Source organism: Otolemur garnettii, unplaced genomic scaffold (genome assembly GCF_000181295.1).
Source record: "Otolemur garnettii isolate 467f Iridium unplaced genomic scaffold, OtoGar3 scaffold00004, whole genome shotgun sequence".
NCBI lineage: Eukaryota > Metazoa > Chordata > Mammalia > Primates > Galagidae > Otolemur > Otolemur garnettii.
Genome location: NW_003852399.1, coordinates 3,238,930 through 3,254,478, shown reverse-complemented (window position 1 = coordinate 3,254,478; position 15,549 = coordinate 3,238,930).

Below are 15,549 nucleotides of genomic sequence, written 5' to 3'. Positions count from 1 at the left end.
TGCGCCCTGGTCCTTTCATTCCACATTCCCTGGCCAAAGGTCTGGGAGCTCTAGAAATGTCTAGACAAGCCTCCTCAGCTGCAGGAAGCTCCTCCTCCCACTTACTAGTGCCGTGGTCTTGGGTAGGTGGCTGAATGTCTCCGGGCTTTGGTGACCTACTTTGAAAATGCAGACTTATCTGGGTTGTGGTGATAATTGAATGTGATGATGTGTGCAGAGCCCTCGTGCGTACCCTGAGAACTTTAGTCCAGATTATTTATATTGCTTGCCGACGGGATCAGTAGCCTTGCTGAATATGCCCCGTGTCCTGTTAACGCTGTAACTGCCACAATCACATCTCCTTTCTGCCTCCTCCTCCCTCTCTGTCCAGTGTCTGCAGAAGGCAAGAAGTCCAGAGGGTGAATGCCAAATTAATTCCTGTCCTCTTGGCCTGTCTTCCAAATCACCCTGTGGATAGGTTGAGCGATAACGCCCTGCTGGAGAACAAATAAGGAACGGGAAGTGCAGTGGAAGGTTGCTGCCAGGCTGTGAGGCTTTCTCGGGGGCACACCTGAGCGACTGTGTTGGAAACGGACACTCTGTCAGGGGATGCTGCTCCTCATTTTGGCCTGGAGTTAGCCCTTCCAGCTGGCCTGTTGACTGGATGGGCAGGGGTGTTCTCAGGGGACGGCAAACCTCGGGTAAATGTGTTTTTTACTCATAGAGATGTGGGGCGGTGGATATCAACATGCTAATACACAGTAGACACCAGGGGAAGAGGAACGTCTCTCCCCCCAGCTCTCTCTGGCTGCAGGCAGTTTGCCGGAGTCGGGTAAAGTGTGCTGCTGCTCCGCAGGTGAAGAGAAACGAGTAGGATGCAGGGTTTTGGTGCTTTTTGACCTTCATCCAGGAACTGGTCTCACACCAGCTGCCGATTCAAAACCAAAAATGGGCAAAGCATCTGTAGTTTCTCCTCTGATTATATTAAAAATATATGCTTGTTAAAAATAACTTCAGACACTACAGACATGTAAAAAGTAGACGTGGTCTTTCCATATAATGTCATGCCTGCCCTTTGGCAGAGAATTTTAATGAAAGAAGTCAGAAAACCTTGGCCTGGAATCTGAGCTTGACCATTTCTGTGTCTTCAGGTCTCACGGGGGGAGTGTCCTGCTATGGGCCATCAAGAGTGTTACAGAAGGTATTTGATGAACTTACGTCCACGGTTATTCCTGATCCGTTGTGGGGTCAAAGCATTTCTTTGTCCCCACTCCTGTCCCTGCTTCTGATGTTCTAAGAATTCAGACGCATGAGCGCACGCGGCCGGGAAAAGCCCTGTCCTCTCTCCCCATCTGTGTGTAGCTGGCTGCGCGGCTGAGCTGCTGTCTCCTCCCAGCCCTGCCCTCTCTTTGCTAGTACTGGCTTGTTCTGACTGTCCTCCCGGGTTAGGTGAGGACACAGAGCAGCAGGCGTCCAGCCTGCAGCGACTACGGTGTCCCAAGGCCTGGGCCTGCCTCTGGCCTCCCGGCGTTTTAGAGTTTTAGGGAAAACTAGGCAGGCTTAGGCCAAGGGCAAGCTTCTCCTTGCAGGCATCTGAAGATTCCCATGACACACCCCTTATTCACCTCAGCTCTTTTACCTGCTCGGTAAGCACAGCTTGAGTTTATTTGGCATCTAGAATTAACTGAAGGATAACACTTCCTTATCCTTCTTTGGAAAATGAATAGAAAGGAGACCCCTTTTCACTCTGGAAGCACAGAGAGTTTGTCCTTCCGGTGCGCGTTGTGGCTGCTGAGAGATCCTTGTGGCTAGCTTTTGTTTTCAGGTGGCAAGCTCCTAGGCAGTAGTAATGATAGTAGTTAATATTTTGAGTGTTATTTTCTGTGTGGGAGGTAACTGCCGTGCTTTTTTTGCATGGATTATCTCATTTTATCTTCCCAGCAGCCTTATAAAGTAAGGGTAGTAGTGAATTTCAGAGAGAGAAAGTGAGGCTTAGAAAAGCGTCATCTTCTCCGTCACCGTCCTCTCGGCCTACACAGTAAGCAGTGGAGGCTGGATGTGAATATGCCATTGAGATTCCAGACCTTGGGCTCCCAAGGAGGGGGCATGTGCCCCACAGAATCTTTGCTACTTTCCTCTACCACCTACATATCAGATTGACTGTTGCCCATGTTTCCTTTGGAATCTTCTGCCATTTCTTTATTATAAATGCTCTCCATTGTTGGGACCAAGCATAGGCGTTTGCAGTGAGTGTCCAGCAGATTGAACCCAGCATGAACATCGCTTGAGCACCTACTAGCTGCCAGATTACCACAGTGTAGGGTTCTGGGAGATGCAGAATTGAAGGATGTACAGTTACTGTCCTCAAGCTGCTCACAACTTTGTATGGAGAAGGCTTTGGGGTACATGTGAAGCCGAAGATAGTTGAGCATGGGGATATGGAGAATACAGAACCGGCAGGCTTTTATTTTTATTTATTTATTTATTTTCTAGAGACAGAGTCTCACTTTGTTACCCTCTGTAAAGTGCTGTAGTATCACAGCTCACAGCAACCTTCAGCTCTTGGACTTAGGCGATTCTTTTGCCTCAGCCTCCTGAGTAGCTGGGACTACAGGCGCTCATCACAATGCCCAGCTATTTTTTTGTTGCAGTTTGGCCGGGGCCAGGTTTGAACCTGCCACCCTTGGTATATGGGGCCGGTGCCCTACTCACTGAGCCACAGGCGCCTCCCACTGGCAGGCTTTTAGAGCACTCCAGTTCTGCATATGGGTTGCAGTGACTGGCAGAGAAGAGGTGATGGACTTGGGATTTAAAACCTGTAATGTCGTTATACTGCGGGAGCGCTAGGGAAGGGGAGACAGTGGATTTAGCTGTGAGTCTCAAAGGGATGATGAGAGGCTGAAGGGCTGTTTCCTCCCAGTCCTGGGAGGTAAGACTGCACAGAGGAGGAGAAAAGCTTTGCGGGATGAGTAGAAGTTCATTCACCAAGGGAGGTTGAATGAATGCAGGGCCAGCAGGAGCGGAGGCCTAGGAGAGGGTCTGTGTGTGACACATCCTATGTGTCCAGAGAGCAGCAATGTCACAGATGAAGTCAAGAGGGGAAGTGGTTGGACTGTGAGTCCTCAATCCCACCTCATCTTATTCCCACTTGTGCAGCTGGTCCTGTAACCTGTGATGGGACTCGCCCGGCTGGCGGAGGTGGTGAAGTTCCTGGTGTGCAGCCCCTCCCATCTGAAATAGCTCCCTGGATGTCACCTGCAGGCATTGCTTTCGGCCTGATCTTTCCTTTCTTTCTTTTCCATTTCCTTCCTCTCCTATAAACCATTCTACATTTTCACAATTTAGAACATACTCTTTTCCTTTTTAATTTTTCCTCTGAGACAAAAGGAAATTCCAATTTGTTGCTATTTCCTAATTTGTTGACCTCAGACAAAGCACCTGGGGAACCTTGATGGCCTAGACTGCTGGAAAGTGTTTCTAGAAGGTGAGTGGGGATGAAGGGAGACCTGGCCTATGCCAGTTAGGGCAGGGCGTGGCTGCCTTCTCCCCTGGCAGCAATCACTCAGTCACGCTCTCATTCTATCTTAAGGCCTCATGCTGGAAAGAGAGATTGATTCACTCCTTGAGCGGAAACCTCAGAAACATGTTCCCCCCAGGAGTTCTCTGGCACCCCTGCATTACCTGGGGGACCTGCCAGGTAGACCTCAGCTGGGGGCTGCTGAGCATAATCGCTGGGGGTGGGCCTCAGGGTGTGCACTGGGACAAGGTCCCCAAGACAGTTGTTGGGCATCCTGAGGTTTGCGACCCCCTGACCCAGATCATAAGGCCGGCAGAAGCCTTTTGTGAGACCAGTAGTGTGACTTGCACCGTGAAGGCACTAGATACATGTGGCATGACCCACACCCCCAGCAGTTGTGTGTGTGTGTGTGTGTGTGTACATTCTGCGTGGCTTGCCTGAAATTCCGTAATACCACCCAGTTTCCCCAGAGCTCTGACAGATTTTTCACACAGTGAGTTTGCATTTCTCCTGCTTATTTATTTCAGCTTTTCTCTGGTCTCTCCCCCCACCCTCCTCACTTCTCTCCGCCTTCCCTCTCCCTAGCTGATGGTAGCTGTGCTTTCCCTCTCCTTCCCCCACCAGCGTGGATGGGATGGGACCTGGTAGTGTCTGCTGCTTGCAGGGGGATGTCAGTGCCAGGCTTCCCCAGAGCGCCTGCTGGACTGTTGATAGCTCCTGTCCTCTGGGGTGCATTTGGGTGGCCCCAGGACAGAGCTTTGTCCCCGGGCCTCCTTCCCAGTCCGTTTGTGCTGTCGTCCCTTCCTCCTGCCCCACCCCCAGGTTGAATTTACCTGGAGTCCTATAAGCCAGGGAGATCCGCTGTCAGAGTGTACTTAGCAAGACATGTCTGTGTGACTTGAAGTAAAGACCTGTTTCCGTGAAAGTCAGAAGTACATTCTCAAGTCAGGAGCATGACCTCCCCGGAAGCCCCACTAATCCAGGTTTTAAAGAGAAGTTGGAACAAAGACGGTAATTATGGGAAAGTGGGAACCGACCGATCTGCAGGGCAGTGTGATGGAGAGTTCAAAGACCCCAGCCCCGAGAGCTCGGGAGCTCAGGGTGCTCAGAGTGAGCCCGATTCCTAAAGCGAGGCAGGGTTCAGTGTGATGATGGACCTCCAGGGGACTTGGAGAGTGATAGTCCTGAGTTCAAGTTCACGCTTGCCAGATGCACAAACTGGGCAGGGTGCCCACCCCCCTCATGCTGCTGTTCCTGTAATTTTGGGATATGAGACCTGTCTATGGGGTTATAAGGATGGATGAGGATTAAATGGAAAATTAAAAGGGGACCTGCCCCTCCGTGCTCCTTACTGTGAAGGCCACCCCCATCCCTGCCCCACCTTCTGTCTTTGGTGGCATTGGGCTTCATCCTGCAGTGGGGTATTTCTCTAGTCCTGTTTCTTTCTTTTCTTTCTTTTTTTTTTTTTTTTGTAGAGACAGAGTCTTACTTTATCGCTCTCAGCAGAGTGCTATGGTGTCACACAGCTCACAGCAACCTCCAACTTCTGGGTTTAGGCGATTCTCTTGCCTCAGCCTCCCGAGTAGCTGAGACTACAGGTATCCGCCACAACACCCGGCTATTTTTTTTTGTTGCAGTTTGACTGGGGCCGGGTTTGAACCCTCCACCCTGGGTATATGGGGCTGGCGCCCTACCCACTGAGCCACAGGTGCCGCCCAGTCCTGTTTCTTTAATGGAATTTTAAGCTCTTTGAAGGTAAGAACCTCTTGAATTTTCATCAGTCACTGAACTTTCTTGAACACGTGCACAGGGGAACTTCTGTGTTTTGCATCTTCTAGGGTAGGTCCTACTCTGCGGAGGAACCTCTCCTGAGTCACTGTTTGATGGCTTAGTTCCTTGGCACTTTGCCCCCTTTGTTCATGGGAATTTGACTGACATTGGGACTTTGTTGACCTTTCTTTCCCCCAGGGGTTTTGTGGATGTGGGCAGGTAAACAGTACTAAAACAAAAAAAAAAAAAAAAAAAAAAAAGAGAAAGAAGAAAAAAAACCTTTGACGATCTGTCATTTGTAGAAGAAAAGTGTTCCTGACTTTTGCCAGTCATTTCAGTATTTCCCTCACCTTCAAGCTTAAAAATGATAGAGTGTGGAGGTGAACATGATTACATGTGGTCTTTTCTTATGCTGAGGACCTCCTGTGTAGAAGGACTTTGCACAGCTCAGCTCGTGTCTGACCTCCCCCTAACTCTGCAGGGCAGGGCCCATTCTGTAGACAGGGATGCAGGTGGAAGAACTGAAGCTCTGAAGGTCATGGCTTGGAGCCTCAGAGAGTTGGAGCTGACATTCCTGCCCTGGCCTGTTTGTCTCTGAAGTGCTGGCCGTTGTGTGACAGCACATTCCTCTCTTCTCCCCTCCTGTCTGTCTGCCCGTCTGCCTCTCTTTCTTCCTTACAATTACTATCGCTTTTCCTTGCTAGTCTGATCTAATTAATTAAAGAGAAGCTCACCCTGTCCAGCTTTGGTGATAGAGCGAGATCTTGTCCTTACTAGCCTTACTGGGAGAGTCATATGCCTGTAACATTTAGGGGCCTCTGTGCTGCTCATCCTAGGACAGCAGGTGAGAAGTGCACACATGGCCTTTCTTCCTGGGTGCCGTGCTTAGGTGTGACGAGAGCATTTGCCTTCCCACCTGGGAGGTGTCAGGAGCTGGTTGTTCTGTGGAGACTCGGACCCAGACCCAGATCCTGGCTGGAATGATGTCATGGCTCTAGGCCAAAGGTGGACACACTCTCCCCTCTGATGGGGAGCCAGTCTGGAGAGATGTGTCATGAGTGACACGAGGGGATTAATGTGAGAAAAAGAGCAAGACTTGGGACCTGATGGTGACCTGTTGGGGCCATTCTGCTCAGCTCCTGGCAGTGAATGTCCTTTCTTCCTTCCTTCCAGAATTTCACTTTGTCACCCTGCGTAGAGTTCTGTGGTGTCATCGCTCACAGCAACCTCCAACTCTTGTGCTCAGGCAATCCTCTTGCCTCAGCCTTCCGAGTAGCTGGGACTACAGGCACCTACCACAACCCTGGCTATTTTTTAGAGTTTTGCTCTTGCTTAGTCTGGACTTGAACTCCTGAGGTCAAGCAATCCGCCAGCCTCAGCCTCCCAGCGTGCTAGGATTATAGGTGTGAGCCACTGCGCCTGGCCTCTGGCAGTGGGTATTGGTGGTAACTTGGGAAAGTCTCTGTTTCCTGCCTTTTCTAGCAACTTGCCCTCCACCTCTCTTTTTTCCCCAAAGCTTCTTATCCTATTGCTCTGGCCCAGTCTTTCCCACCACACAGCCTTCTAAGGTAAGGCGTACTAGTAGTCAAGTGAAAGGTTCTGGGGCAGAATGCCTGGGCTCACAGCCCACTCTTTTTCTCACCGTCTGCCAGCATGGCTTGGGCGTGCAGCTCGCTGTGGCCAGTGTTCTCGTTTGTGAGTGAGAACATACCTCCCAGAGATGTTGGCGATTGTGTGAATATAGCCGGCGCTCTTTGAATAAGTACTTACTCAGCAGACGTGGTTGATACCCATTCTGCCTGGCTTCTGCTCATGCCACCTTTGGCCCACAACGTCCCCGTGCCTACTTGATGAAGGAACAGTGCCTCCTTTAGGCGTGGTGTATGTTGCCCACCCTTCTCACCAAGGTTTGCTTCTAACTCTGCTGCAAGTCTCGGCTGCATGACCCTGGGCAAATCACTTCCCTTCTGGGCCTTGCTTTTCAGCTGCTCCGTGAGGACACTGAACCAGGTTAATTCCAGCGTTTCTTGTGCACCAACGTGGTGGGACCTCTCACGTCCGGCATGGCCCAGCCTCTCCTTCCTTCCTTAGCTTTTTCCAACCCACCATGACACCCTGGACGTTGCCTGGGCACTCGTTTGTGGACTGCACCGTCTGCCTGTTTGCTTCTCTGCATATCTTGGCACCACCTGAAAGCTTCATGAAACCAGAGACCATGTCTTTCATGTTTGATGTCATTTCCGGCTCCTTCCACTGTGGTGAGAGCTAGCACATGAGCTCTCACTACGTAGTGGCGATTAAGCTCTCAGTCAGTCAACATTTACTGAGCACCTGCTGCCTTCCCAAGCATGGTACAGAACATGCATGGACATTTGGAGCCTGGCAGGCCCTGATGTTGGTATTTCCTAAGAGTGGCTGTAAGCAAAGGACTTGGCAAAGTTTAAGCAGGGCTCTATTGCACAATGCAGGTGAAGATGCCCAGCGCAATGCAGGGGCAAGTAAACCCCCATCGAGTTGGTGAGCCGGGTTCGGTTGGGTTTGCCTCTCCCAAGCCTAACTTGTGGGAGTAATGCCGGCTGTGCTGTGCTGTTGAGGGTGATACTGGCTGTCTGCTTGTGTTGTGAGGCACTGTGTGCTGATCGTGTTACCTGTGCAGTATCTCAGCCACAGACGAACTTTGAGGACAAGCATTTTTATTCCTTGTTTTTATTAAACAGAAGAGGAGCCACACTGAGTGAGCCAAGGGTATGTGCCCAAGGCCATGCAGGTGGGGAATCACGCCTTGGCTGATCTGGCTCCAGACTCACCTCACGCCTGCCCCTGGATGAGGAGTCTGGTGAAGGAGGGGGTGGGGCAGGAGCTGGAAAGCTGGAGCATTCCTCACCACCTGATCCCTGCATCCCAGCACGCCAGCATGCCGTGAGGACGAAATGAAATGGAGCTAAAACAGAGCCTGTCAGGAGACAGCACGGCCACCTTCTCTGGGAGCAGATCTTACTCTGTCTTCCCAGGATAGGCAAGCCCCAGCTTTGGGTGTACTTCAGAGAAATAATGTGAACAGGGCCAGAGAAATTGCTACCTCTCTTTTCCTTGGAAGAGCATAAAGGAGACGCCTTCTTTGTAGTGTCAGTTGTGAAGAAATCTCACCTCGCTAACCTAAGAGAAAGAGAAATCGAGGCAAGCTAAGATCTTGAGCGCGTTAAAGACTGGATTCTGACCGCATAGAAAAGCTTTCTCGTCTCCTGCAGCCGAGATTCCTGCCTTGCTGGCTGGATTTCCACACCCGCCGACTCTCACCGGTACTGAAGTTAACAGTGTGGTTGCTCGCTCTTGCAAGAGAGGGGCAGAGAGAGAGAGACACACACCCGCACACGCACGGAGCTTAGGAGACCCGAGGCAGAGACAGAACGGCACAGCCACGCACACTGGGAAACGCCGTCCCGCCACAAACAGTGACGCCTCCTGTGCTTTCTGCTCTCCAGACCTCCGGCCCCTTCTGCCAGCCTGTGCCGACACTGGGCACGTTCAGTCTTCCATTCCCAAAGCATCTGTCTGCCCATCTCATATTTGAGGGTGCTGATATGCAAAGATGCTCTTGTGGTGTGGGGTGGGAAATGAGGGAGCCTGTTTTTCATTTTTCTTCCAAATATCCACTGCAGGGGATTCCACTGGTGGAAACACCTGCTGGGGAGGATGGAGAATGAAATGACAAATGTGTGTCCTGTCTGACCGCCCTGGGGGCAGAGATGGGAGGGACTCAGACAAGAGAATGGGGCTGGGGGCCATGTCTTCTTGTGGGGCAATTCTGTGTCACTGAGCCAGAGCATACTTATTTATGAAGTTGTCCCCTCTATGTCCTCCCTGGCAGGGTCAGCTGCAAGGCAGTGGGCCGTGAGGTTACAGTGAAACAGGGACACCTAAAAGCTGTTGATTCCCAAGCCTTGAGGGGGGTGTTCCGACGTCCCCAACATTCCAGCAAGCAGAATTTCACAGGAGAGACTTAACAAATGTGAACTCACTTTGATAGAAGTAATGTGTATAAACAAAAGTGCACAAATCATGTGCACATAGATAGCTTGTTATGTGTTCTGAAGTTGGACCTGCGTGTGGAGCCGGCACTTGGATAAATAGAGCATTTTCGGCATTTTGGAAGGCTCCTCCCAACCCTTTCAGTTGCTCTCTGGGGATAACTTTGTCCTGGCTTCTAACTCGATAGATTCGTTTAACCTGTTTATGTTCTTAATATAAATAATATCATAATGTACTGCCTGTGTCTGGCTTCTTTCAACCAAGGTTACGTTTGAGAGATGTATTCCTACGTTGTGTGCACTTGCATGGTGATGATATTCACACACACCTGTGCGTTTATAACAAGGGGGAGAACTGTAGGGTCATGGGATGTGTGTATACTCAGCATTAGTGGACTGCACAAAATGGTTTCACACGTGGTCCTTTGTCCTTCCTCAGAATGTCTGTTCAGCAGCGCATGTGAGTTTCATTCTATATCAAAGCCAATCCTTGACATTGTCTTGTCTTTTTTTATTCTGGCCATTTCATTACAGAAAGAGCAAATGACTTACATCTTGCAGCAAGTAAGCCTGAGAGAAAAAGAAAATGCCCCCTTAGAGAGAAGTGTCATGACTTGGGGAGACTGGAAGTCCTGCAGGGGGAATGTGTGCAGGGCATTCTTGCAGGAGGAGGGCATGGTGTGGCCACCCCTCCTGTGAGCATCAGCTCAGCCCCTGCCATTGGTCAGGGACCACACTTGGCTGCAGTAATACCCAACAGACCATGTAATAATTCTTTCTCAGGTGGCAGAACTTTAATGGGCCTGACCCCAACAAAACAAACTTGGCTTCAGACTTGCCTCTGGGCTTCAGTAAATAGTTAACAGACTATTTTCCCGTTCTCTCCCCTGCCATTAGCTGAGACTAGTACCATAACTCACAGCTTCTGTTCCTGGTGGGAGCAGCACCTCTCAGCTGACTGGATCCCAGACCTGACACTCAAGAGCACTGCCTCTCCCAGGCTGCTTCCCTGTGCTGGCAGCTCTTGGTCACTGCTTGTAGGAGCTGAGGACTGAAAAGGAGCGAGTGTGGGCTGTGTTGGGACCACTGACCTTGACTTGCAGGAGGCCTCTTCCATTTGATGTGAGAATGATAGCTCTGTGGACCTCCTGATGTGTGCCCAGCAATGTGTACCTGCTTTCTGACCATCATCTTCTGTTAGCCTCTCTTAGTCCGATTTGGGCTGCTGTAACAAAATGTCTGGTTGGTTGTTTATAAACAACAGGAATTTATTTCTCATAGTTCCAGAGTCTGAGAAGTCCAAGATCAAGGCTCATGCAGATGTGATGTCTGGTGAAGGGCCAGTTTCCTGGCTCATAGATGGTGCCTCCTGGCTGTGTCCTTACGTGCTGGAAGCGGTCAACAAGGTCCCCAAGGCCTCTTTTATAAGCACACTAAGCCCATCGTCAGGACTGTATCCTCAGGACATAATTGTCTTCCTGACACCCCTATTTTAATACCATCACCTTGGGGGTTAGGATTTCAACGTATGAAGTTTGGGGGGATACAAACATCCAGACCATAACACCAACCTTAGAACAGTTCTGCAAAGTAAATAGATGTGCTTTTTGCTGTCATTGGTCTGCTAAGAAAACTAAGGGATAAAAATATTTCCCCAGAGTAGCAGAGTTAGTCAATTTCGGAGTCTAGGCTGGGTGTGGTGTCTCATGTCTATAATCCCAGCACTCTGAGGACCTAAGGTGGGAGGATTGCTTGAGGTTAGGAGTTTGGGGTTGCCTTGAGCTTTGATGATGCAGCTGCACTCTAGCCAGGGTAAAAAGGTACCACTCTGTCTCAAAACAAAAACAAAAACAAAACCCCCTTCCTCTCTCTCTCTGTATATAGATATAGGTATAGATGTAGAGAGTCTAACTTCAAACCTTAACCTTGTAACCACTGTCCCTTTACTCCTCTTCTCTCTTAGGGGCTTATATTTAGACATACGAATTTTCTTTTCAAGTCAGCTTTCTCTGGGGTCTAAAAGCTACCAAGTGGATTTAGATGAGGCAAGAGAAGTCACCTGCAGAGCAAATTATGGTTCCAAGTATACTGCTCTGAATCATTTTTCAATGATTCTAAGCCATTAGAATCAAAGTTTTCTCTGGCTTCATTCATGATTTTTTCCATCATTGGTTTCCAGCAATTCAATCATTATATACTGAGGTGCTATTTTTATTTTGTCTGTATCTGAATGGGATTTATATCTGTAAATTGATGTCTTTCACCAAATTTAGGACATTTTCAGTCTTCTTTCTCTGAGATAATGATCCTGCTCCACTGGTCTTCTCTCCTTTGGGGACTAAAATCACAGATCTGTTAGACTTTGATATTGTCCTGCAGGTGCTTGAGGCTCTCTTAGTGTGTTCAGATTTTTTTCCCTCTGTTCTTCAGATTAAATAATTCCCAGTGATGTCTCCTCACATTCAGTGACTTTCCTTTCCTCTTCAGTCTATTGTTAAATGAATTCAGTGAATTGTTTCAGGCGCTTTTTAAATTCTAGATTATCTACTTTACTCTTTTTGTTTTTATTATTTTATTTCAGATTAATGAGAAGGTGTAAACAATTAGGTTACAATGTTTTTTTGTTTTGTTTTGTTTTGGAGACATCCTCTCTTTGTCACTTTTGTTAGAGTGCCATGGCCTCATAGCTCATAGCAATCTCCAACTCCTGGGCTTAAGCAATTCTCTGGCCTCAGCTTCCCGAGTAGCTGGGACTACAGGTGCACACTACTAATCTCAGCTAGTTTTTCTTTTTTTTTTGAGACAGAGCCTCAAGCTGTCCCCCTGGGCAGAGTACCGTGGCATTACAGCTCACAGCAACCTCCAACTCCTGGGCTCAAGCGAGTCTCCTGCCTCTGCCTCCCAAGTAGCTGGGACCACAGGCGCCCGCCACAACGCCCGGCTATTTTTTGGTTGCAGCCATCATTGTTGTTTGGCGGGCCCGGGCTGGGGATTCGAACCCGCCACCTTAGGTGTACGTGGCTGGCGCCTTAGCCTGTTGAGCTATAGGCGCCGAGCCAACACCAGGCTATTTTTAGAGACGAGGGTCAAGTCTCACTCTTGCTCAGGCTGGTCTTGAACTCCTGAGCTCAAGCAATCCACCCACCTCGGCCTCTCAGTGCTAGGTTTATAGGTGTGAGCCCCCTCACCTGGCTGGGTTACAATATTTGCATTTGTTAGGAAGAGTCCCTATTGTAGTTGTGTCCCACACCCAGGAGGTGTGCCATACACCCCTAGTGGTGCCCACTAACCTTAAGTGGGAGCACACCCATTCCCTTCTCTCCTCTCCCTCTTTTTCTTTCCCTCTCCTCCCAACTTGAATTGAGTTTTTCTCTTGTGTAGGCATGTCTTAGATCATCTACTGGCTTCCTATTAGAATTGAGTGCATTGGATTCTTGATTCTCTTTTTTTTTTTAAGACAGAGTTTCACTATGTTGCCCTCTGTAGAGTGCTGTGATGTCACAGCTCACAGCAACCTCCAACTCTTGGGCTTAAGTGATTCTCTTGCCTCAGCTTCCCAAGTAGCTGGGACTATAGGCATCCATCACAACGCCTGGCTATTTTTTTCTTGTCATTGCTGTTTAGCAGGCCCAGCCAGGTTCAAACCTTCCAGCCCTGGTGTACATGGCCGGCACCCTACCTACTGAGACATGGGTGCCGAGCCTGCTTCTCCATTCTTGTGATGTTTTACTAAGAAGAATGTGTTTCAGCTGAGTGCCTGTAGCTCAGTGGCTAGGGCACTAGCCACATACACTGAGGCGGATGGGTTTGAACCTGGCCCAGGCCTGCCAAACAACAATGACAACTGCAACCAAAAAATAGCTGGGTGTTGTGGGGGCGCCTGTAGTCCCAGCTACTTGGGAGGCTGAGGTAAGAGAATCACTTGAGCCCAAGAGTTTGAGGTTGCTGTGAGCTCTGACGCCATAGCACTCTACTGAGGGCAACATAGTGAGACTCTATCTCAAAAAAAAAGAAGAAGAATGTGTTTCAACTCCATTCAGATTAATAAAAAAGATGTAAAGTCCCCTTAGTTTTTATGGCTGAATAGTACTCCATGGTATACACATACCATGGCTTGTTAACCCATTCCTGGGTTGGTGGGCACACTTGGCCTTTTTAAAACAGAGTTCCTTTCCTTGCTGTGATTTCCAGTGTTTTCATCTGTTAAGAATGTACTTATTCTTTGTACCCTCAATGAATCCCAAACAATAAAAAAAAAAAAAAAAGTACTTTAAGTCTTCGAGGATAGTTGTAATAGCTACTTAAAAACCTTGTCTGCAAATTCTAGCAAATTTGGGTCACCTTGGGTTTTCTTAAGATTGAATCATGTTTCCTGGGTTTTTCTTTTCTTTTTCTTTGTGGTTATTTGTTATATTGAGCTATTTTACATTGCATCGTGGATTCTGCAGGCACTCTGAGTTCTGTTTTGTTCCCTGGAGAGTACTCCTTTTTTTCAGTAGGTAGTTAACTTAATAAACCCAAATTTTGAACTGTCTCCCCAGCATTGGGCAGCAATGGAAATCTCTTGTGTTTCTTTTGGCTGTCGCTTGCTTGCGTGAAGTCTGGCTTGCGGCCCCTCGGTAACTGGTAACTTAGGGAGTATTTATGCACATGGCCTGGGCCCCCCTGGCTTTGATTTCTCTGTCCCTTTCACTTTTGGCTGTTGCGCTGCCTTCATCTCCATCCTGCTTCTTCAGTTTGGTTACACCATGTGAGTTTTAGCTACCAACAAGGTGTAGGCCTGAGCCCGCCCTTAGGCTAAAAATGACCAAATGGTGGAACTTATCAAAATACTAAGTTTTCTTTTTCTAAGGATTGATCTCACTCCAGGATGTCCTGCTTTCGGTTACTTTGGTGACTTGAGTTTATTTTTTTCTTTGAATATTTTGTCCAGAGTTTATAGTTGTATCTAGCAAAGAGCTGCGTCAGTAGGAACTACCTAACCAATGTTGGAGGCAGAACTTTCTAGAAACACTGCCTCAGAATGGAAAACAAAACAAAACAAAATACAAGCTTTGGAGTCAGATGCAACCTGGATCCAGAATCTAACTCTTCCTGTTACAGTCTGAGCCTTCTGAGACTCATCTGTGTAGCAGGAAGCCAAGCCTACCTTCTCCATAGACGGTGTTGAAGTTAGTCACGGAGCAGCACAGAGCCGGTCACCCGAGACGTCCTCCCTGCTTGTTGGCCCCTGCTGACTCTGAGAAGAGCTGCAGTCTGGACATAAACCGTGTGGCAAGCAGTGCTTTCCATTTTACAAATGAGGACATTGGGGTGCCCAGATATTAGGAGGGGCAATAGGAGTGGATACGTTTTTAAGAAGAAAATATACCTTACTATTTTTCCTTTGTACTTTTTTTTTGCAGTTTTTGGCCAAGGCTGGGTTTGAACCTGCCACCTCCAGCATATGGGGCTGACGCCCTACTCCTTTGAGCCACAGGCACCGCCCGCTTTGTACTTTTTTAATTGGTTGCTATAAGTGTGTGTGTGTGTGTGTGTGTCCTGGGTGGGGTGTAGGTAGCTAGTTTTATTTCCATATTGAGGGTGGGCTGCTTCTTACCACTGAAGAATGCGTAACACAGGGAGGGAAACCCTTCTGGTACTCTTGCTTGGTAGATAGAATAACAGCCCCCAATGAGGTCCACCCCCTATTTCCTAGAACCTGTGAATATGTTGCCTTACATATCAGAAGGGAATTTGCAGATGGGATTAAGGCTGTGGACCTTGAGATGGAGAGATTATCTTGAATCTTCTGGATGAGCCCAGTGTAATCATATGGATCTTTAAAAGTGGAAGTGTTGACTGGGTATAAGATCACTCAATGCCTGTCATCTTAGCCGAGGTGGAAGGATCCCTTGAACTCAGCAGTTTGAGATCAGCCTGATCTCTACTAAACATGGAAAAATTGGCTAGATGTCATGGTGGGACATGGTGGGTCGCAGCTACTCGAGAGGCTGAGGCAGGAGGATTGCTTGAACACAGGAGCTTGAGGTTGCTCTGGACTAGGCTAACACCACGGCCGGCGCTATAGCTTGGGTGACAGAATGAGACTCTGTCGCAAAAAAAAAAGAAAACTAGGAGAGGAAGGCAGAGAGTTAGAGAAAGAGATGTGACAACAGCAGCAGAGGCAGAAGGATGCTCCGTTGCTGGATATTAAGATGGAAGAAGGAGCTGTGCATGAGGCAAGCCGTATGAACAGCCCTGTCGAGAAGCTAG